This window comes from Capricornis sumatraensis, chromosome 6 (assembly GCF_032405125.1).
Source record: "Capricornis sumatraensis isolate serow.1 chromosome 6, serow.2, whole genome shotgun sequence".
NCBI classification, from domain to species: domain Eukaryota; kingdom Metazoa; phylum Chordata; class Mammalia; order Artiodactyla; family Bovidae; genus Capricornis; species Capricornis sumatraensis.
Window position 1 is genome coordinate 48,699,774 of NC_091074.1, and position 22,548 is coordinate 48,722,321.

Below are 22,548 nucleotides of genomic sequence, written 5' to 3' on the forward strand. Positions count from 1 at the left end.
GGAAAAAGATTATCTGATATTCCCATCTCTTTAAGAATTGTCCACAGTTTGATGTGGTTTACACAGTCAAAGACTTTTGAGTAGCTAATGAAACAAAAGTAGAGGTTTTTTTGGAATTCCCTTGCATTCTCTATGATCCAGGGAATGTTAGCTATTTGATGTCTGGTTCCTCTGCCTTTTCTAAACCCAGCTCATACATCTGGAAGTTCTCGATTCCAGTACTGCTGAAGCCTAGGTTGAAGGTTTTTGAGCATAACCTTACTAGCATGGGAAGTGAACACAATTGTCTGGTAGTTTGAACATTTTTTAGCACTACCTTTCTTTGGAGTTAGGATGGAAAACTGACCTCCAGTTTTTATGCTCCAATATAAAATAAATTATTTTCAAAGTTGTTCTTTAAAAAATTTTCACCAGTGTTTTTAGATGTGCTGCCTCAGAAATGATTTCTTTGAACATCTCATTTGCCATATTGCTAGGGCCAGAAGTAAATAGGGAATCAGTTTTGATTTTTAGAAAGATATGTAGGTGGTAGGGTTGAGCATAGGCTGGCAGCAGGGAGAGGCTATACACAGGGAGAAAGTTTCTGGTTCTGATTTATTCACACAATAATGCACAAATTCTGTGTAAATACTTAGATCTCATTATACAAGCAAAGCATGTTAAACAACTCAAAATGAAGATATTTAATACTCAGTTATGGAAATAGTTATTTACCACTTGTGGTATTTTAAACTAGGTTTGTGAGTCAGAGCGTATTTTCACAGCCTAACCTTAAGGAAGACATATACTTGCCAAATTTTGATGAGAAAAATGAATCCCAAATCGAGGAACAGGTGTCAAATTGCAGTCTCTCCTGCCAATATTGCTTATTTGCCAAACATTTTTAACATAAAGAGGATACCTGAGCACATGTCAGGCCACAGACTATGTTGTAAGATAGTGCAACTGAAACACCTTTTTATTTCTCAATGGAAGGGTAAAAAGAGATGGCACCCTAATGATAAGACTCTTGCTCTATCAGTTTCATAAATCCAGCAGGTGCATCTCTGCACAATATTTCTCAAAGTGTGGTCCAGAGCATGGAACTTGTCAGAAATGCAAATTCTCAGTTCCCCCCCAAGACCTTCTTGATCAGAGACTCTGAAAGTGGGGCCCAGAAATTTGTGTTTTAACAAGCCTTCCAGATGACTCTGATGCATACTAGAGTTTGAAAACTAGGAAGGCTGGGGTTGAAACAGAAAGGAAGTGATTCAGAAAGCAATCCATTTACATTGGATTTTTCCAGTTTCAAAGTGCTTTCAAAACATGACTAAACAAATTATTTATAACAGACAAAAAATGTGGAAGTAAACTCATTATCTTGCAATATAGTACTAGTAGGATAAATTAGCTGTAAACACTTGATAGAATTATGCAGTCATTAAAGTTATTTAAGAGTATTTAATAATGAGGAAAATCCTGATAATAGAATGCTTAAATACATGTTTGCTTGTGCACACAAACATACTTGCTTGCAATGGCGTAGGTAGACATTCATCAGGGCCCCAGGTAATTCCTTACTTGGAAATACATGAAAATGATGTTGGTATTCATAGATAATATGTGATGTTTTTACATATACCCATATTTTTACCTATACTGTATGCTTGCCATTCAGGCTTCAGAAGACTAAAGATTATATTTGCCTCACTGGCCTTCTGTGAAACAGTTAGGGGAAGAACCAGTATAGAGAGCCTGATCTGACAGATGGTATGTATGAGGCCATGGCAGAGTGAGGTGCATTGTCAGTGGATTTTACTGTGAAGATATTTTCAGGTCCATTCATGACGTTGTTGACTGCCCTTAAATCCTGAAAGTTGAGAAATGGAGTAAGAACACAGGAAATGCAAAAACTTTCTTCCCCATGATCCTGTTGCTCAGAAAATCCCCAACATCTGGCTCACGTGTGAAGCCAAGAAAGATACAATTTACACTGGCAGCCAGCCTTATTTTGAGCCTTAGCTAGTTGGCTTCATGTCACACAGGGAAATCTTTGCTAAGGATTTTATTCCCAAAGAAAATCTTCACACACATCAAACTAAACTAAGACAGTTTTGTCTACCACCTCCTAGGGGATAAAAGTGACCTTATCAGAACTGGTCAGAGGAAAGATTATTGGATATCACACTGTTTGGTTTTTTATTTTACACTGATCAAATTAAATCTAAAATGATGTTCAAAAATTAGGAATACCTTTACAAACAGTGAATTCATTGTTGTCCTCTTTTTAAACTTTTATTATGGAAATTCACAAAAATTGTTAAAAGTACAAAGAATAGTTATAATGAAAATGCCTATCACCTTGCTTTAAAATCGTATTTACTCCCTAATAATGGAAAAACATATTTATATTGAGCTTCTGAGTTATTAGTCTTATCAACTCTATCCCATAAATGAGCACTTTTTCTTTTACTTTGAGAGGGGTTTGGTTTGGAATCTTTATACATTCATCATTTACCTGTGGGGAAAGGGCGCAATGCAGTTTCTCTGAACACTTCTCAGCAGAAACTTTAACAGAGAAAAAGATTTCTTTGTTGCCCACTTTCTCAAAGAAGCAAGTAACACTAAGAAACACAGAGTACTAAGTTTTACTAATCCCTTTTGTTGAATTTTGAACTTTAACATTTTCAATAGCTGAAAACAAAAATCACATTTTCTCCCTAAAATAACTGCTGGAAAACATGTTTTGTTTTGTGTTTAATGCTAAGCATTAGTGTAGGCAGCATATAAGATTAAAGTGAATGCCTCTGCATTTGTCTTCAGAATGTCCACATTCTGACATCGTTAGTTGTGGTTGTGACATGAACAGACAAAGCTGCCCTAAAGCAACATTTTCAAGGGGGTGTTCTATTCTCTCATAGACTTTATACTATAAAATCAGACTTCAGTTCCTCCCGAAGTAATTGGCCTTTATGTTACAATAAAGCTTCAATTAAAAATTCACCCCACATGAAGTTATGACAGACCATATAATAATACAATATTACTAACTCCCAAGGTAAGCTACAGTTAAAATGCAAAAATGTAATTAAATTAGCACAAAAATGAAAGTATTAATAATTCCATTTATTACTCTGTGAAGTATGGCAAATGAAGATATTATGAATAGAGTGAACAGACTCCAGGACTTGGGTCATTTTGTGTTTCCAGCATATTAAAGCTTCAGGCAAAGCCAAACTTCAATTATATCCAGAGTTTTCAAACTACATGGTTCATTAGTTTTACTTCTGCTAACCCTTGCATATAATAATTTGAGCCCAGGGCCATCCATTGAAACTCTTTGGCATTTTCATTAAGAAGGCTTTCGTTGGGGGAGGTAAAAGCAACAATCAAAATGGACACTTGATGTAATGAAAGCTGCTGATGTACCAGTTTGTATACTAGTCTTCAAGGCATCTCAATAAAATACTTTACATTTTTAAAAACGGACACAATTTGCTATTGCAAGATGTGTGATATGCTGTTTCTTTGCAGTAGCCCCTTTATCCAAATTGTTGTAGGAACTGGGTGCTTCTGCTGTTATGGTAGGAGCTACTTCTGTTTAAGAACAAGTTAGAATAAAGATAATAGGAGACTCTTGTCAGGTTCCATCGCCCTCATTTTCTACATCAGAAACATCATTCTGGTTCTCTACTAAACAAACCTGTTTCATTTTGACATTTCATACTTCAAAGAACTCCATTGTTCTTTGGACCTACTTTTTAAAATTTGGGGGTTCAGTGTTAAGGATGAACCTTTTTTATTTGCAAGGGATGAGGGTAAGCTTACTCTGTCATTTAACTAGTATAAAATTTAATATGTTTTGAAATATTAAAATAAATATGGACCCCAACATTGTAAATCAACCATACTTCAATAACAAATTAAAAGAAACATGGATAAGGTTGGATATGTGAAAACTAATTTTGACTTTCAGGCTGGACAGCTTCAGGTTATATCCTTCAATCTTCTGAAGGCACAGGCTTAGGCAATTGTTAAGAGTGCCAGGAAATTCCTACTGGACCTACAGAGCCAGAATATTGTGAACTCCTAGTTAGCAGGAATTTCTGTTTTAGTCTCGCTGTGTTGGGCGTGTATTTGTTTTTCATTCAGCAGTCAACCCTACTGAGTGCCTACCAGGAGTCAGAGGCTCTGCCAGGTGCTGATCAATCTTTGGCAAATAAAACAGCTGTGTCATTACCCTCTGGAATCTGAGATTTAATTGTTATCAGTAATTGGCAATTGACTGATAGGATGTTTACTAGCATCTGTCTTCCTCCTGACTGATCCCAATATTGTGTGAATGTAACATTCCCTCCCTCTTTCTCTTATAAAGCAGTGGCTTTTCAGTGATGATTAACTGACTGATGAAAAACTATGCATGAAGGCAGTTTGCCCAAGGCCCTTTCCATGCTATACACCTGGCCTTGGTTGCCACATGCCTAGTTTGAAAATTAACTACATAGTAGAAATATTTCCTGCTTTCATCATTCAAATTGTGACAATATTCAGGCTTTTTAAATTGAAATGTTTTTGAGGTAATTATAGATACATATGCACTTGTAAGAAATAATACAGAAATGTCCACATGTGTGTGTGTGTGTATGTTTGTATATAATTGTACTGCTTCTTGTATTCACCACCACTGTCAAGATACTGAGCATTTACAACATCCCAAGTTTCTCTCGTATTTCCTCTTTGTAGTCATATACTCTTGCCTCCCATCCCTCTGTCCTTAACCTTTTTGGCATTAATCTGTCTTCTTTCTTTTTTTTCATTTCTTTTTTTCTTGCTTTGTTTCATTGTTTCTTTGAACATGCTGGGTGTTTGCTGCTGTGTGTGGACTTTCTCTCATTGCAGAGAGCAGGGGCTATTCTCTACTTGAGGTGTGCGGGCTTCTCATTTGTGGTGGCTTCTTCTGTTGCAGACCATGGGCTCTAGAGCATGCAGACTTCAGTAGTTGGGCATGGGCTTAGTTGCCCTGAGGCATGTGGAATCTTCACAGACTAGGGATTGAACTCTTATCACCTGCATTGACAGGAGGATTCTTAACCACTTGGCCCACCAGGGAAGTCTAATCTGTATTACTAGAAATTTTTTCAGCTAAAAATGTTACATAAATGCAATTATGCAGCATGTCACCTCTTTGGGTTGGCTTTTTTAACTCAGTGTAATTCACTGAAAATTCATTTAATTTTTTGTGTGCACGAAAGGGCTCCCTGGGTGGCTCAGGAGTAGAGAATACGCTTGCCAATGCAGGAGATGCAGGTTTGATCCTTGGGTCAGGAAGATCCCCTGGAGGAGGAAATGGCAACCCACTTCAGTATTCTTGCCTGGAGAAACCCATGGACAGAGGACTATATAGCCTGGTGGGTTATAGTCCATAGTGAAAGTGAAGTGAAGTTGCTCAGTTGTGTCCGACTCTTTGCGACCCCATGGACTGTAGCCTACCAGGCTCCTTCGTCCATGGAATTTTCCAGGCAAGAGTACTGGAATGGGTTGCCATTTCCTTCTCCAGGGGATCTTCCTGACCCAGGGATCGAACCCTGGTCTCCCGTGTTGCAGGCAGACGCTTTACCATATGAGCCACCAGGGAAGCCCTGAAGAACACTGGAGTGGGTTGCTGCTCCCTTCTCCAGAGATCTTCCGACCCAGGGATCAAACCTGGGTTTCCCACATTGCAGGTGGATTCTGTACCATCTGAGCCACCAGGGACGCCCATAGGCACCATAATCCATACGGTCGCAAAGAAATGGGCATGACTGAGCATGTACACGTGCACGTGCATGAATAACTTATTCTTTTTTATTTCTGAATAATACTGTATAATAGTCTACACTTTCTATAACCATTTACCTGCTGAAGGACAATTAGACTGATTCCAGCTTGGGGCTATTACAAAACTGCTATGAACATGTGTATACAGGTTTATGTATAAGTTTTCTTTTTTTTTTTTCAGCAGATGCAAACTTTTATTCATAGAATGGATAAACAACAAGGTCATACTATATAGCACAGGGAACTATATTCAATATCCTGTGATAAATCATAATAGAAAAGAATATGAAAAATGTATATACACAAATATATATATTTGTATAACTACATTATAAATCAACTATAGGGCTCCCAGGTAGCTCAATGGTAAAGAATTCACCTGTCAATGCAGAAGATGCAGGAAGCACAAGTTAGGTCCCTGGGTTGGGAAGGAAAATCGCACCCCACTCCAGTATCCTTGCCTGGAAAATCCCATGGACAGAGGAGGTTGGCAGGCTACAGTCCATAAGATCACAAAGAGTAAGATACAACTGAACAACTGAGCGCACATGCACACAATTCAACTACACTACAGTCAAACAAATTTCTTAAACAACATATAATACAGCAAATTATCTATCTCCAACTCTAAGTTCTTTCCTTCTCAAAATTTTTGTTATGCATTTTCATCAATTTCTCCTTTTTTTTTGGTTCCTGTATTTCTTTATTTTTTTAATTTTTATTTTTACTTTATTTTGCTTTACAATACTATATTGGTTTTGCCATACACTGACATGAATCAGCCACAGGTGTACATGAGTTCCCAATTCTGAACCCCCTTCCCACCTCCCTCCCCATATCATCTCTTTGGATCATCCCCATGCACCAGCCCCAAGCATCCTATATCCTGTGTCGAACATAGACTGGCGATTCATTTCTTACCTGATAGTATACATGTTTCAGTGCCATTCTCCCAAATCATCCCACCCTCTCCCTCTCCCACAGAGTCTAAAAGTCCGTTCTATACATTTGTGTCTCTTTTGCTGTCTCGCATAGAGGGTTATCATTACCATCTTTCTAAATTCCATATATATGTGTTAGTATACTGTATTGGTGTTTTTCTTTCTGGCTTACTTCACTCTGTATTGGATATAAGTTTTCATTTCTCTGGATAAACAACTGTACAATTTCTGGATCATATAATAACTCTATGTTTGGTTTTATATGAAACTACTAAAGTGTTTTTTATCATTGCTATAACATTTTACATGTTATATATATATTCTACCAGTAATATATGAGTGATCCAGTTTCCCCATAGTTGTGTCAGCACTTGTTACCACTTTTTAAATTTTAAACCTCTCTGATAGGCAAGTAGTGATATCTAGTAGTTTTGATTTGCACTTTCCTGGTCCTAATGGTGTTGAAATCTTTTCACGTGCTTCTTTGCCATCTTCTGTGAAATATTTGCACATCCCTTCCCATTTTCTAATTGGATTATTTATTATGTTAATTTTGAGTTTTAAAAATATTTATATAAACTTTTATTTTCATTTAATATGCAATGGCAGATATTTTCTTTCAACATAGCTTGTCTTTCCATTCTTTTTCTATGGATTTTTTCTAAAAGTTATGTAGTTTTATGTTTTACACTTAGGCTTATGCTCCATTTTGAGTTAATTTTGTAAAAGGTATGAGGTTTAGGTCAAAATTCATTTTTTTGTGTGGATACCCATTTGTCTATGGTGTTCCAGCACCATTTGTTGAAAAGGCTACCCTTCCTCCATTGAGTTGCTTTTTTACCTTTGTCAAATATCAGTTGAACATATTTTGTGTGGTCCTATTTATGGGTTTTCCATTGTATACCAGTGATCAATGTGTCTGTCCTTTCATCAATATCACATTGTCTTGATTATTGCAGCTATGGAGTAAGGCCTAATATAGAGTGATTCTTCTTTTATTTTTCTTTGTTAAGACTGTTTCAACTTTTCTAGGGCCTGTGCCTTTCCTGTAAAATTTGAGTGAGATATGGAAATCTCACTTCTGCTTAAGTCTTGTTACTTTCCCCACTTTCAAATATCATTGTCTTAGGATCAGAATTATAATTTTTGTTTTAATCATCAAGTGTGAATTGTAAAACCCATCAATAAATTATAATCTACTGTATATAACAATATTTCTCCTTTTCCATTGTATCTTCTTCCTTTTTCATGCTCTAGAATTCCTTCTTTTAATATTTCTTTTCTGTTTGAAGAAATGTCTTCAATTGGTCATTAAAGGGTAAAGTCTGCTAGCATCAAATTCTTCACTATTCTTTATCTGAAAATGATTTTTATTTTCCCTTTATTGCTAAAGGATAGTTTCTCTGGATATAGAATTCTTAGTCAACAGTTCTTTCATTTCACACTAGAAACCACTTTGTTCTGTCCTCCATAGTTACAGGTGAAGAATTCACTGTCAGTTAAACTGATATTCATGTATAAGTAGTATATTCTTTCTCTCTGGCTGCTTTCAGTATATTTTTCTTTATCTTTAGTTCCCAATTTTCTAACTATGATGTGTCTTAATGTGGGATGTTTCTAGGTCCATTCTCCTTACTGTCACTATGCTTCTTGGATCTGTGGGTTTGTGTATTTTTCTACATTTGGGAAGTTTTCAGCCATTATTTCATCATATCCTCTTTCAGCCACATTCTCCTTCTCTCCTTCTGAAACTTTGATGCTACAAACGCGGGATCTTTTGTTACTGTTCCACACATCCCTGTGACTCTGTTGGTTATTTTTTTCAGTATGTTTTCTCTTTTTGTCGAGATTGGGTAACTTCTCTTATTCTGTCTTCACGTTCGCTGATTCTGTCCTCTGTTGTCTCTATTATTGAGTCTATCCAGTTAGTTTTTAAATTCCAGTTACTTTGTTTTTAATATAGCATTTTCTATAATTTCCACTTGATTCTTTTTTATAGCTTCTATTTATTTCCTGATATTTTCTAATTTTTCACTTGTGAGAAAATTTATAGTTGATTAAAGTATATTAATGACAACTGCTTTAAAATCCTTTTTAGATGATTCCAGCATCTGATCCATCTGATTTATTTTGGTATTGGCAATAGTTGCCTATCTTTTTTTACTCAAGTTGTGATTTTCTTGTTTCTGCATTGATAGGTGATTTTTAAATTAAATCAGGGACATTTGTCTATGGTGTTTGGAAACTCTGAATTCTATTTCAGTCTTTTATTTTAGCAGTCACCCTGTTTAGGTTTAGCATGTGGTGTTTGCCTACTTTAATAAGCAAAGTTTAATACTTTGAGCCTTTGTGGTGCTATTTCGTTTGACTCAGATTACCTGGTGCCACAGAGGCTCCCACTTGTCCCTATCAGTTCTGCCTAAGGGGCAGAAAAAGTTTCATCACCAGATGTCTCTCACTGGGGGAACTGTGTTTCCCCTATGAGTGTTTCCAAGTAGAAGAGGAGAGTATCAGCCTCATGGGGACAAAGAGGATTTCCAGATTGGATCACTTGCTGTATCTGGATCCCTCTTACTGGTTCCACTTGAGTATTGAATTTAAAAGCATATAAATAGTCTCTTTCTTAAAGATTTTCCCTTTTTTGTCTCTTTATTATAAGTGCTGATATCACAGTTCTTAATGCATTTCTGGGCCTCATTTCACCTTTCCTTATCGGCACTAAAGTTCCATTGAAATTAGTTGTGTGTTGGGTTAAGTAAGTAGCATTAGGCCTACAGGACTTTACCCAGGTTGATGTGTAATAATCTGCTAACTCAGCCTACTGTGCCTTTGGTTGTGTGTGTGCTATTGAATCTGGTCCTGTTTGCTCACCCGCAGCTCTCCCCCAGGCCATAGTGCAGCCTGAGTGAGGTGCATTAGTTGTCCCTTCCCGGTCTATGCAAGAGGCATTACCTTATTGACGAGTTATCACATTTTACTGAACACTGAGCCTGATCTCAAGATTTACTTTATATTTCATTGGGAGACCCATCTTGTGCCTCAAAATATGGCTAGCTGTGAGAATTAGCTTATGTTAATTGGAAACTCAATGGTACGTATGCTATTGGAGATGAAAGGTCACACTGTGGATTAATGGTGAGATCACTCACCTAGAGCCATATGTCCTGCAGTGCAAAGTCAAGTGGGCCTTAGGAAACATCACTATGAACAAAGCTAGGGAGGGTGATGGAATTCCAGCTGAGCTATTTCAAATCCTAAAAGATGATGCTTTGAAAGTGCTGCACTCAGGATGCCAGCAAATTTGGAAAACTCAGCAGTGGCCACAGGACTGGAAAAGGTCAGTTTTCATTCCAATCCCAAAGAAAGGCATTGCCAAAGAACGTTCAATTGAACTTATCTCACACGGTAGCAAAGTAATACTTAAAATTCTCCAAGTCAGGCTTCAACAGTACATGAACCATGAACTTCCAGATGTTCAAGCTGGATTTAGAAAAAGCAAAGGAACCAGAGATCAAATTGCCAGCAACCACTGGATCATCGAAAAAGCAAGAGAGTTCCAGAAAAGCATTTGCTGCTGCTGCTAAGTCACTTCAGTCATGTCTGACTCTGTGCGACCCCATGGACAGCAGCGCACCAGGCTCCTCTGTCCACAGGATCCTCCAGGCAAGAATACTGGAGTGGGTTGCCATTTCCTTCTCCCTAGAAAAGCATCTATTTTTGCTTTATTAATATACACTTCCCTGGTGGCTCAAACGGTAAAGCATCTGCCTACAATGCAGGAGACCCAGGTTAAATCCCTGGGTCAGGAAGATCTCCTGGAGAAGGAAATGGCAACCCACTCCAGTATTCTTGCCTGGAAAATCCCATGGACAGAGGAACCTGGTAGGCTACAGTTCATGGGGTCGCAAACAGTCAGACACAACTGAGCAACTTCAATTTGACTTTCTTTTGCTTTATTGACTACGCCAAAGCCTTTGACTGTGTGGATCACAACGAACTGTGGAAAACTCTTCGAGAGATGGGAATACCAGACCACCTGACCTGCCTCCTGAGAAATCTGTATGCAGGTTAAGAAGCAACAGTTAGAACTAGACATGGAACAACAGACTGGTTCCAGATCGGGAAAGGAGTACATCAAGGCTGCATATTGTCACCCTGTTTATTTAACTTATATGCAGAGTACATCATGCATGCAAAATGCCAGGCTGAAGGAAGCACAAGCTGGAATCAAGATTGCTGGGAGAAATATCAATAACCTCAGATATGCAGATGACACCACCCTTATGGCAGAAAGCGAAGAAGAAATAAAGAACCTCGTGATGAAAGTGAAAGAGGAGAGTGAAAAAGTTGGCTTAAAACTCAACATTCAGAAAACTAAGATCATGGCATCTTGTCCAGTCAGTTCAGTTCAGTTTAGTTCAGTTGCTCAGTTGTGTCCGACTCTTTGCAACCCCATGGACTGTAGCACACCAGGCCTCCCTGTCTATCACCAACTCCCGGAGTTTACCCAAACTCATGTCCATTGAGTCCGTGATGTCATCCAACCATCTTATCTTCTGTCATCCCCTTCTTCTCCCACCTTCAATCTTTCCCAGCATCAGGGTCTTTTCAAATGAGTCAGCTCTTCACATCAGGTGGCCAAAATATTGGACTCTCAGCTTCAACATCAGTCCTTCCAAGGACTGATTTCCTTTAGGATTGACTGGTTTTATCTCCTTGCATTCCAAGGGAATCTCATGAGTCTTCTCCAACACCACAGATCAAATGCATCAGTTCTTTGGCACTCAGCTTTCTTTATGGTCCAGCTCTCACAACCATACCTGACTACTTGGAAAACCATAGCTTTGACTATAGAGACCTTTGTTGGCAAAGTAATGCCTCTGCTTTTTAATATGCTATCTAGGTTGGGCATAGCTTTTCTTCCAAGAAGCAATCATCTTTTAATTTCATGGCTACAGTTACCATCTGCAGCAATTTTAGAGCCCAAGAAAAGGAAGTCTGTCACTGTTTCCATTGTTTCCCCATCTATTTGCCGTGAAGTGATGGGACTGGATGCCATGATCTTTGTTTTTTGAATGTTGAGTTTTAGCCAGCTTTTTCACTCTTCTCTTTCACTTTCATCAAGATGCTCTTTAGCTCCTGTTTGTTTTCTGCCTAAGAGTGGTGTAATCTGCATTACTGATATTTGTTATTGATATTTCTCCCAGCAATCTTGATTTCAGCTTGTGCTTCATCCAGCCAGGCATTTCACATGATGTATTCTGCGTATAAGTTAAATAAGCAGGGTGACAATTTACAACCTGATGTACTCCTTTCCCAATTTGGAACCAATCCATTGTTCTATGTCTGGGTTCTAACTGCTGCTCCTTGACCTGAAAATAGGTTTTGCGGGAGGAAAGTAAAGTGGTCTGGTATTCCCATCTCTTTAAGAATTTCCCCACACTTTGGTGTGATCTACACAAACTCCACACAAACTTTGTTGGGATTTCTTATAGGAAAGCAAATCTTTCTCTTTGCTAAAATGTTTATTAGTTGAAAAATCTCTTGCTGTTACTAGTTGACATAATTTAGTAAAAAGAATAGTGATCCTGGTGGTAGCTGATGTATACCCATAAAATCTGTGGTAGAAGATGATATTCTACAGAAGAACATACATTTGCCTTCTGGCCTCAAACATCCATGTACCAGAAATTAGTGCCTTGCAATTAATGATCCCTAAAATTGTGAAATTCTTTTTCTGACACAAGAATTATATTTAATTTTGATTAAAATGTTGAGGAAGAATTTTCTGAGTGAATTAAGCTCTATGTGTAGGGAGTGTACCAAATATAAGAGAATGCTTTTTATTGCCTAAGAGAGCTCCTCGCCTTAATTTTGACTCTGACTTTTTCTAGTTTAGGAGAGTTTGGCTCCTGTTTCATTCCTGATGACATTTAAGAGCCAGTGACCCTGTAGTGACCCAGGCCTTGATTGTTGTACCTTCTTTCTGACTGGCTATCTGAAGGCTTCTATAGATGACAGGAAAAATAGGGGAAGTTAGGATGAAAGGCAATTTCCTCTCTGTTTTTGAGAGAAGTCTTGATAAAGAAAAGAATTTGAAACTATCCATTGGTTAAATATGTCAATGGATATAGATTATTTTTGACAGGTTTAGCCTTTCTGTCTAACCAAAACATGAAAGAATCTTATATATTTATTAGTTTGTGCTTATTTAGACATTACATTTATAAAGCATCTTTTCCCGCATTCATAAAGGACCCCACTTTATCAGCAAGAAAAAAAAAAAAAAGAAACTTCTCCTTTGGTTTCCGTCATGGGCCACTTGTTAAAGAGGAATACAGTCAGACATATAAACACTGTAATATGTAGCAGAACATTTGATCTGTACAAGTTGGAATGACTGGAGCAGTAACAAGCTGTGTGGAGCCTGTCAGGGTAACCGTGGCTTTACTAGGGTAGGGGACCTGGGGGGGAGATGAAGTCTCCATGCCAAGAGCACCCTGGATAGGAGCCATATTTAATATGAAGGAGGGAGAAAAGAGACCAAAAGAGGCAGTGTAGTCAGCTGATTCCTGTCTTAATTTATGCAGCTGTGTAGGGGAAAAAAGTGAAGTAAAGGTACCCCATGCTGATAGAGGAAGGGCATATCATGGGAAAGAGTATATTTTGGAATGTCACATTCTTTTCTGTTCTCTGCTTTAGCAAGTAAATACAATAGCCCTACATGGAAACAGCAAAGGAATTAAAACATGCCACTCTGAAAGCCTTAATAAAATCAGACAGACCAATCCAGGTTTTTCTTTTTAAGTACAAGCAATTACTTTGTATGTAGAATAAGATTAAAGTTGTTCCATGATTTCCTCCCTCCCTCTGTGACAAAAATGCAGAGCTCAGAGCCTGCTGGAAACCTCTAGAAACTTTTGAGATATCTCTCAGGGTTTTGAATGTCCTTCTGTAAAAGAATTTACCAGCAAGTGGCTGGGCCTCCACCTGGGAAGGATATGTCTTCTGGCCCTGCCTGGTTAGGGGATATGATAGAAGACATCTCATGACAAGGATTAGCTTATGTGATGCCTCCCACAGGCCCAGAAAACCAGACAGCCAAGTCACAGTACCTAGCCAGGGTTCCTGGCGTGGACCTAGGTTTGTTGTAGACTATGGATAGCCAGGTTCTCTTACAGAGTCTCTTGTTAGAAAACCTCCAAGAAATATGAATATGCTAGCCAAAGGCCTTCTATCCATCTGCCCATCTACCCAATCCTCCATCCAGTGAATTTTGAATTCCTTATTCATTCAGTGTTGGGAAGATCTTTGTACTAACTTGATTAAAGTCAATCAGAAGCCACAGACAGCCTGGGAGTTTACTCTTAGCTCACCTCTGTTGCAGTGCTCTGTTAGTGACCAAAGGAAGAGTTCTAGCTCTCCCCCGCCGAAAGTACTACACCCATTCACTATCAGTGAGACACATTTTCAAAAGAACATGTAAGGTTAGTCTCTACATACTTTTTGATTTTCAGAATGATAAATATCCTGATAAACTGACAAAGTGATAAGTGTATGACTCCAAACCATCCCTAAAATGGACAAACAGCTCTTCACACATCCAGGGAAGCAGAATTGCACCCAGGCAAACAGGACAGAAATCTCCTTGGCTTCACTGCTTTGTCTCAGCCACTAATACGTGAGCCTGGGCAAAACAGCAGGTCTTTGGAATTTGACTTTTGTTTGTCCCTCCTCTTCTTTGCATTTTATCTCTGCATTTTGATCCATTGCCTGCTGCTCTTTCCGGTCTCTAGTAATCCAGTGCCATTTGTTTTATTTGCCCCTTTCCAAAAAACGACTCTGACACCAGCCCATTTGCCTTCTCGACTGACAAGCATTTATTCCACATAGTTGCCATGTGTTGCCTCCTACTGCTTGCATTTTAATCTTTTTCTTTCAAGTGGAAATGAAAGTCAAGACCCCAGGGACACTAGGAGGTGTTTCTTCCCAGAAATGATTCCACAGTGGGCCAACTTTCGCTGTTGAGGATCCTAAAGGTTTCCTATGACTTCCTACTCTGTAAGGCCAACTTGCGCCCCCTGTTCCTCCACTGCAACTAGGCCACTTCTCAGCCTGCCTGCACCCCATGCACGCTGTAAGTGCCTGCGCAGCCCTGCCTTTGCCCAGGGTGGTGAACTTTCTCTTTTATTCCCTGCCGTAACAGATTGTTCAAGGCCTCTTTAGTCCTAAGTGCTCCGTGATCCTTACGTTGCTGTTTAGTTGCTCAGTTGTGTCCGACTCTTTGAAACCCCATGAACTGCAGCACACCAGGCTTCCCTGTCCCTCACCATCTTCTGGAGTTTGCTCAAACTCATGTCCATTGAGTTGGTGATGCCATCCAACCATCTCATCCTCTGTCATTCTCCTCTCCTCCTGCCGTCAATCTTTCCCAGCATCAGAGTCTTTTCCAATGAGTCGGCTCTTCACTCATAGTATTGGCCAACATATTGGAGCTTCAGCTTTTCAGCATCAGTCCTTCCAATGAATATTCAGAGTTGATTTCCTTTAGGATTGACTGGTTTGATCATTATGATCTGCTGTCTACTCCCAATTCATGCCTCCAAAGAGCCTCTGTATTGATGAGGAAGAGGAACCAACATGTAAATTTGACCCCATCTCCCTAATCTCTCTGGAGGCCCTGGAGAGAAACGAAGTAATAATAATGAAGAGATAAATTCTTGGACCTGCCTGGAAATTCAAGATATCTAAGGTTAGAATTGAATTGTACCTCACTCATCAGAATTAATTTTGATCACTTTGAAGTATGAAGATTTCTCATGTAAAATAACCTTACACAAGGCAACTTTTAATAAGATACACCTGGACCAATAATTTTTACATCTCATATCTTCATATTCTTGAGATATTCCTTCTTTATGCATTATTTAATTACTTTTTATATGTGGCCATATTTATTGAGTATGCTTTTTTGAGATTAACCTTTTTCTACTAAATTGTAAATTCTGTGAGAGTAATGACCCGCCTTTTTATTGTACATTGTCCCTAACACTACTCACTGCTCTTCCTGTGAATGCAGAAATATTTAGAGTATACTGTCTCTTACTGTCACTAACCCTGCTGATTTTATGTTCAATATGCCATCAAGATCAGTGTTCAAATCGTGTTTTTCAATTTTGGAACCAGCAATAGATGCCTGGAGCTCATCAGGATGGAAGTGGCAACCCATTCCAGTATTCCTGCCTGGAGAACCCCACGGAGAGAGGAGCCTGGCAGGCTAATATCCATGGAGTCACAAAGAGTCAGACAGGACTGAGCGACTAACACTTTCACTTTAAGGAACAAGACAGAGAGGAGATAAGGGCAGAGGAAGTGGAAGGAGTTTGGGGTAAGAAAAGCAAGGGTATTTTGCAGAACTTTTCACCCCATAGAGAGATAGTGAATGTCTCCTATGTGTCAGAACCTCTGCTAGTAACTAGGAGTAGTACAACTATAATCAACATACCCAAGATCTCTGCTTCCATGGAGCCTGCAGCCCTCTGAGAGATACTAATATAATACAGATTTATTTACTTAAAATGAGTTAAGAGTCACAAAAGAAAAGTAAAATGGTGCTTCGAGAGTATCTTAAGAGTGGGGGGATTCTACTGAAGAGCTTCACTGAGAGATTAATCAAGATTCAACCGGCCTTAAACTAATCTGAAGTGCTTTTTTCTCAGCATCAGTGAGAAACACCATACTCATGTCAGGAAGAATTTTCCAGACCCAGGAACCCATGGCATATTTATAGCCTCTTTGACGTCAGCTTGTCAAGCAGCATCTTTAACACAGCCTGCTCCACAGAAACATCGCACACTCATTGCAGGCTGTGGTGGCACTGAAGCCAAGCTTCCCTTGGTCTCCGTTTCAGTAGAGCAGGGGATGCTGGGAGTCCGTCCACCCAGAGCACACTGTTAGCACAAGTGTTGCAAATGAGCCGAAAGACAACAGCAGCTCTGATTCCCTGGAGTCTGGAGGTACTTCCCTGGCCAACTGGCCTCATATGTAAACCTCTAACCTTGGAACTGGTTGTTGGTAACTGATTGAGAGGCTTAATTCTATGGTCTCATTGTATTTTTTAAATAGTGATGATGACATACAATTTTTTTAGACTCTTAATACACTTCCAAGGGTAAATTTTTAGAATTTTTGCCAAATAATAGCATATCAGGTCTAATCAGCAGGAGTGTGATGGTGCTTGTTGTTGGGATGCTGCATGTTATAGAAATGTGTGCAAAAAAAAAAGAGAGAGAGAGAGATAGGATATATTATGCTGCAGAAGAATGATGTTATTTACAAATGAAAGCTCAAATAGAATATTAAAATGAAGGCTATGAAGAAGCAATAAAGAGAAGGTGAGCCTTGGTTATATAACTAACTGGACCTAGGAATTCAGCCAAACAAGTTTCTACCACTGCCTTACTTGAATTAGCTCCTAGTAACAATCAAGGTAATTTGATTTAGTGTACAATTCCACATATGAAAGCTCAGGATAAGAAATTATATCATGTTCATTATGAAAAATCATAATAGCCCATAGCACATCTGTAAGCTCAATGTCAGTTTTCTCTGTGCAGAGAGGGAACTGTGTTCATGTGGCAGTGCTTTAGTCACCTCAGATCTTTTGTTCTGAGGAATAGGGCCTTTTTTTGGCTTTCCTTGATGAGTTTTTGAAACTTCTATCAAGCATGCTGCTGATGGTGCTGCTGCTGCTGCTGCTGCTAAGTCACTTCAGTCGTGTCTAACTCTGTGCAACCCCATAGATGGCAGCCCACCAGGCTCCCCTGTCCCTGGGATTCTCCAGGCAAGAACACTGGAGTGGGTTGCCATTTCCTTCTCCAATGCATGAAAGTGAAAAGGGAAAGTGAAGTCACTCAGTTGTGTCCGACTCTTAGCGACCCCATGGACTGCAGCCTACCAGGCTCCTCCATCCATGGGATTTTCCAGGCAAGAGTACTGGAGTTGGGTGCCATTGCCTTCTCTGCCAACAAGCATAATTGCTTCTAAATGGACCAGCACTCCAAGTCATAACCCATGTGAGATCTAGAATTAGGGAGATGTGGCTGGTTCAATGTGTCAGGAAGGGCTCTGTTGAGGGGGTGACATTTGTGCTGCATCTTTGAGGACATGCAAGTTACGCTCAGAGCACAGAGGGGGACAAGAAGAATTTTCTCTGCAAGAAGGAGCAGTATGTGGTAAAGCACAGAAATGCAATATCTGTAGGAAAGAGCTGTTAGGGGTGCCTAAAAGAGAAGATCATGGCAGCAAGGGGTGGGTGAGGGGGATGTGCCAGCTTCATGTGCTTGCCTCAAGACTTTCTCCTGAAAGAAATGAAGATAAATGCAGCCTTTTAAAGTAGTCAAATAATGGAATCACATACATTTTTCAGGGAATTCTGATGGCAAGCAAGAAACCAAAGACAGTAAGAGATATCATGCAGCCAGTGTAGGAGATGCTGAAAAACCGAGGTGTTATGTGGCAGTGGGGAATGCAGGTGGGAACAAGGTGGAGAGGAACTTAGGAGAAGCTGGGTCAGAACCTTTATCTGGGGAGATACACTGTGTTCATTGTAGGAGGTCAGATACTTAGAATGGTTGCAGGAGCTGTAGTCAGCTATGACTTGTACTCCTTTTAGTCCTTGGGACTTGGAATCTGAACTTTTCCCTTCAGCTGCAAGACTGACAGAATTTATTTGAGGTTTTTTGTGCAGTTGGCACTATGCTAAGAATCTCACTGGTGCTATGTAAATATGTCTTTATTGCAGAGCTACCATGTAAATATTAATGTTATCTCCATTGTATGGATGAGGAAATTGAGGCCCCCAAAGCTACATAGTTTTACCAGGGCTTCAATCCTGTGTTCAGACCCTAGAGTCCATTGTCTCAGTTCAGTTCAGTTCAGTTGCTCAGCCATGTCTGACTCTCTGCAACCCTATGGACTGCAGCACGCCAGGCTGCCCTGTCCATCACTAACTCCTGGAGCTTGCTCAAACTCATGTCCATTGAGTCAGTAATGCCATCCAACCATCTCATCCTCTGCTGTCCCCTTCTCCTCCTGCCTTCAATCTTTCTTGAAAGCAAGAGTCCATTGTCTACCCTGCCCCCACCATACTCCCTGCCTAATAGATTTCTTGGTTTCCCCATAGGTATATAAAAACAGAAAGTTCCAAATAGAACCTCCTGTCTCCTGACTGCATCTCTCCATTCTCCTCTATTTTTTTAATTTTTATTTTTATTTAAATTTATTTATTTTAATTGGAGGCTAATTACTTTATAATATTGTATTAGTTTTGCCATATATATATTTTTTATCTTATTAACGACAACACTCTTTTGTTTTACTAATTTTTCTAGTTTTACTGAAACTCTGCCTTTTCTGTCTCCCTCTTGTCCATACCAGTTGGTCACCACCCCCAAACAGTTTCTCCTTCTATATGGAAGGAAAACCAGCCTTGCCTCTCAAACCCTCTATTCCTTATAAGTGCTTTGCAGTCTGTGAATTCCTGTCACTCTTACCTTCTCCATTGGATTGTAAACTCCTTACAGGTAGGGATTATGTTGTACGCATTTTTTCATGCCTTTTTGTCTTCTGACATTCACTGTATCTTAGCAGTAGTAGTATATAATCCATTTACTAACTGATTTAGTCAAGAGAGCCTATAACTATATAATGAAGCTTTAATTGTGGTTAACTATTTGTTTATTTTTGTGTTAACCTAAATTGGGAGTATAGTTGGGGGTGTGTGCACTGCAGAATAGCCACCTCTAACTAGAGAACAGTGGGTTAGACTGAGTTGAGGATTGGTTTACAAAAGGGCAGATTTCTGTAGGAAAAACATCTGGACTTCATCTGTGACTCAAGTGTTAGGCAGTTTCAAGATCCAGTATGGTGTATGAAGTGCTACAAAGTTCCAAAGCCAAGCAGCTCACCCCTCCATGTCTTTACTCAATGTCAGTTACACTTGCCAACTTAAGGGGACATAAGTTGTATTACCAGACTGTCCCCAGAAGAGGATCTGTTCTCTTTTTTCTCTCATATTCTTCATTCACCCTACATGTTAAAATTACATGTGTCATAGTCTGGGTTTTTAATTAAGAAAGGAAGTGAATTTCATATTAAGTTACTTTAAAATTTGCAGATGTTATTTTTATAATGAAATAACCCCTTTTTATTTACAAGTGAAATTTTAGTTTTCTTAACTTTTCTCTCCTGTATCTAGTGATCATTTTAAACCTGTCATCACATGATCTCCATTTCTGCCTTCCCTGTCATGTTTGAAAATGTCTATGTTGGTGTCCAGTGGCATGGTTCAATGTTCCACTCAACACTAGAATCGTGGTCAGTATATGGGTCTATGCTCTATTTTATACTATAAAACTTCATTAATTTGGATTCTGTTGCCTTAGATTTGTGGTAATTTAGGCCTGGCAAATGTAACTGACATTGAGTAAAATGTCTAGCCTTTTGTGTATAAGATTGTCCTTTTTCCACTAATTTTCAAAATGTTAGAGCTGAAGGAACCATGAGAGCTTGTCATATATACCTTACTTGACAGATAAGGAAACCAAGTCACAGAGGGTGAAAGAACAGTTGAAAGTAACAAAGCCTTGATCTTCTATCTTCAGATTCTCAAGAGAACATGTAAAAAAAAAAAAAACTTTAAAAAAATTCCAAAGTAGTTCTCACTTTGAACCCTATAATGATGCAAGCAAGGCTTTCTTATCCACTGTCTTCTGACCCCACCTCATCTCATATTATCCTTATATGCCAACAGGACTCTATATCCTTATATGCCAACAGGAAGTATCTCTATATCCTTATATGCCAACAGGACTTCAGTCAATCTAGAAATAACTCTGGAGCCATCATTATACAAGAAATGCATCTCCTCACACTGCTTTTCTTCAAAGACCACCCCAAAGTGGCCACTTCTGGCAGAATGAAAAAGAGAAGAAAGCTATGTGGTCCCCTCCCTTCACAGCTGATGGTGCACCCTGGAGCCAGAGCTGGCTACCTTCTTCTGCCAGCAAGCCCTTAGTTGAGCCACCAACCCCTTAAAATTGGCTCCCAAGTTGACCTTGGATCTTGCAAGTTCTTGAATTTCCCGGGCAAGCTCAAGGAATTGGCCGTGAACAACTGCCACTCTGAAGGCTTTTTCCATTGTAAGCCTTGTCTCAAAATTTTGGAAAAGCACTAGTTAAGGTCAAAACGGATCTTTTACCAGAAGCTCTAAAACAATGATGAGCCTCCTTTGGGGATATGGATGGCTTTGGGGCTAATGAAATCTATGGACACCCCTCCTACCCTATCCCCAAATACAAAGATCCAAATTAACACACACACATAAAATCACACAACTTTGTGTGCTATTTCAAGAGATCTATGGATTCTCTGAGTATAAAAATCAGTTTCCTTAACCTAGAGAGTTCAAATTTCTAATGAGCATTATGTAAATTTATTTAGCACTGTATGGTTAATGATACCTTTGACATATATTAAACATTTGATCTGAAATATACTCATGTGGTAGGTTTATTTGTCCCATTTAATAGATGTAAAATAATAGCAATGATAACAGTATTATTATTGTTTATTGCTAACATTTATTATTTGCTGTGTGCCAGCTACTCCTCTAAGCTCTTTACATGTACTGACTCCCCTTTATAATGTCCTTTGGAGGTAGGAACTATTATTAACCGTATTGCAAAGGTCTTCATGCTAAAGCAGGATAGTAGGGTGTTCACAGAATAAAGAGAGCTTCAGGACCATGGATGGGACTGAGTGGAATCTAAAACATCTTCCAGGGACTTCCCTGGTGGTCCAGTGGTTAAGACTCTGCACTTCCACTGCATGGGGCACAGGTTCAATCCCTGGTCAGGGAACTAAGATCCCACATGCCATGTGGCATGGCCAAAAACATAAATGAAACATCTTTCAGAGTCTGTGAATCATTCTTCATTTTGGTCAGTACACTTTCCCTATGACGAACAATCTCCAACCAATTCTTTAACAACTGAATCTCTTACTCAAGTGCATTGCCCCGGGGGAGACTACCCAATATTGTCCCAAATTTTAATAGATAACATGCCCAACCCCTGGCTGAACTGGTCCCTGTGGTTTCTGTAGAGAGTGGCCAGCTCCTGGATTTCTCCTTGGACTCATACTACTTTATGATGAAGAACTAATTCTCCTAAAATAAGTTGGGGTGAATTGCAAAGGGGGAATGAATATTGGGCAGCTAAAAATGATAAATTGATGATCTGTTATTATCCCTTCCAACCATGGGATTTTGTTACATGATGATTCTGTGCCATTCCTTGGTTGAGTGATGGAATGAGTTAATGTGATTGAGTCCATGCCAAATGTCCAGTGCCAGCAGCTGGAACTGAGGCTGAATCCACACCCTGGGTCCAGAGAGCCCACCACATGAAAGGATACAGGAAGCCAAGCCTGTTTTCCTTAAAAAATAAAAAAGGTAGTTGAGCTAACCACCATATTAATATAAACTATTTTCATGGGAAAAAAAATTTTATGTGTGGGGCAATGGGCCATAGTAAAAACTTTATTTTATTTTTAATTAAATGCTGGTTTTTCAGATGCCCTTGGGCCATACTAATACGTGAAGAGTAAATTCGGAACTTGTTGGGTTTTTACAAGGATTTATTGGGTAAAAGCAGCTCTTTGCTCCACTGTAGTTGGTCTGAGTACCCAGTCACTTTAGCCATAAGCAACACATGTGGGGCTGAGCTTTTTATTCAGCACACCTCACAAC

General features: G+C 39.2%; 1 protein-coding gene and 1 non-coding gene across 2 annotated transcripts in view; both read left to right on the top strand.

Moving 5' to 3' along the window:
• Nucleotides 1–22,548, top strand: part of GLIS3 (GLIS family zinc finger 3) — a 477,578-nt gene that overhangs the window by 290,287 nt on the left and 164,743 nt on the right. The gene's annotated exons all lie outside the window — the stretch shown is intronic.
• On the top strand, nucleotides 21,586–21,658 carry TRNAG-UCC (transfer RNA glycine (anticodon UCC)). Its single transcript has one exon. It is a non-coding gene; the product is annotated as a tRNA-Gly (tRNA).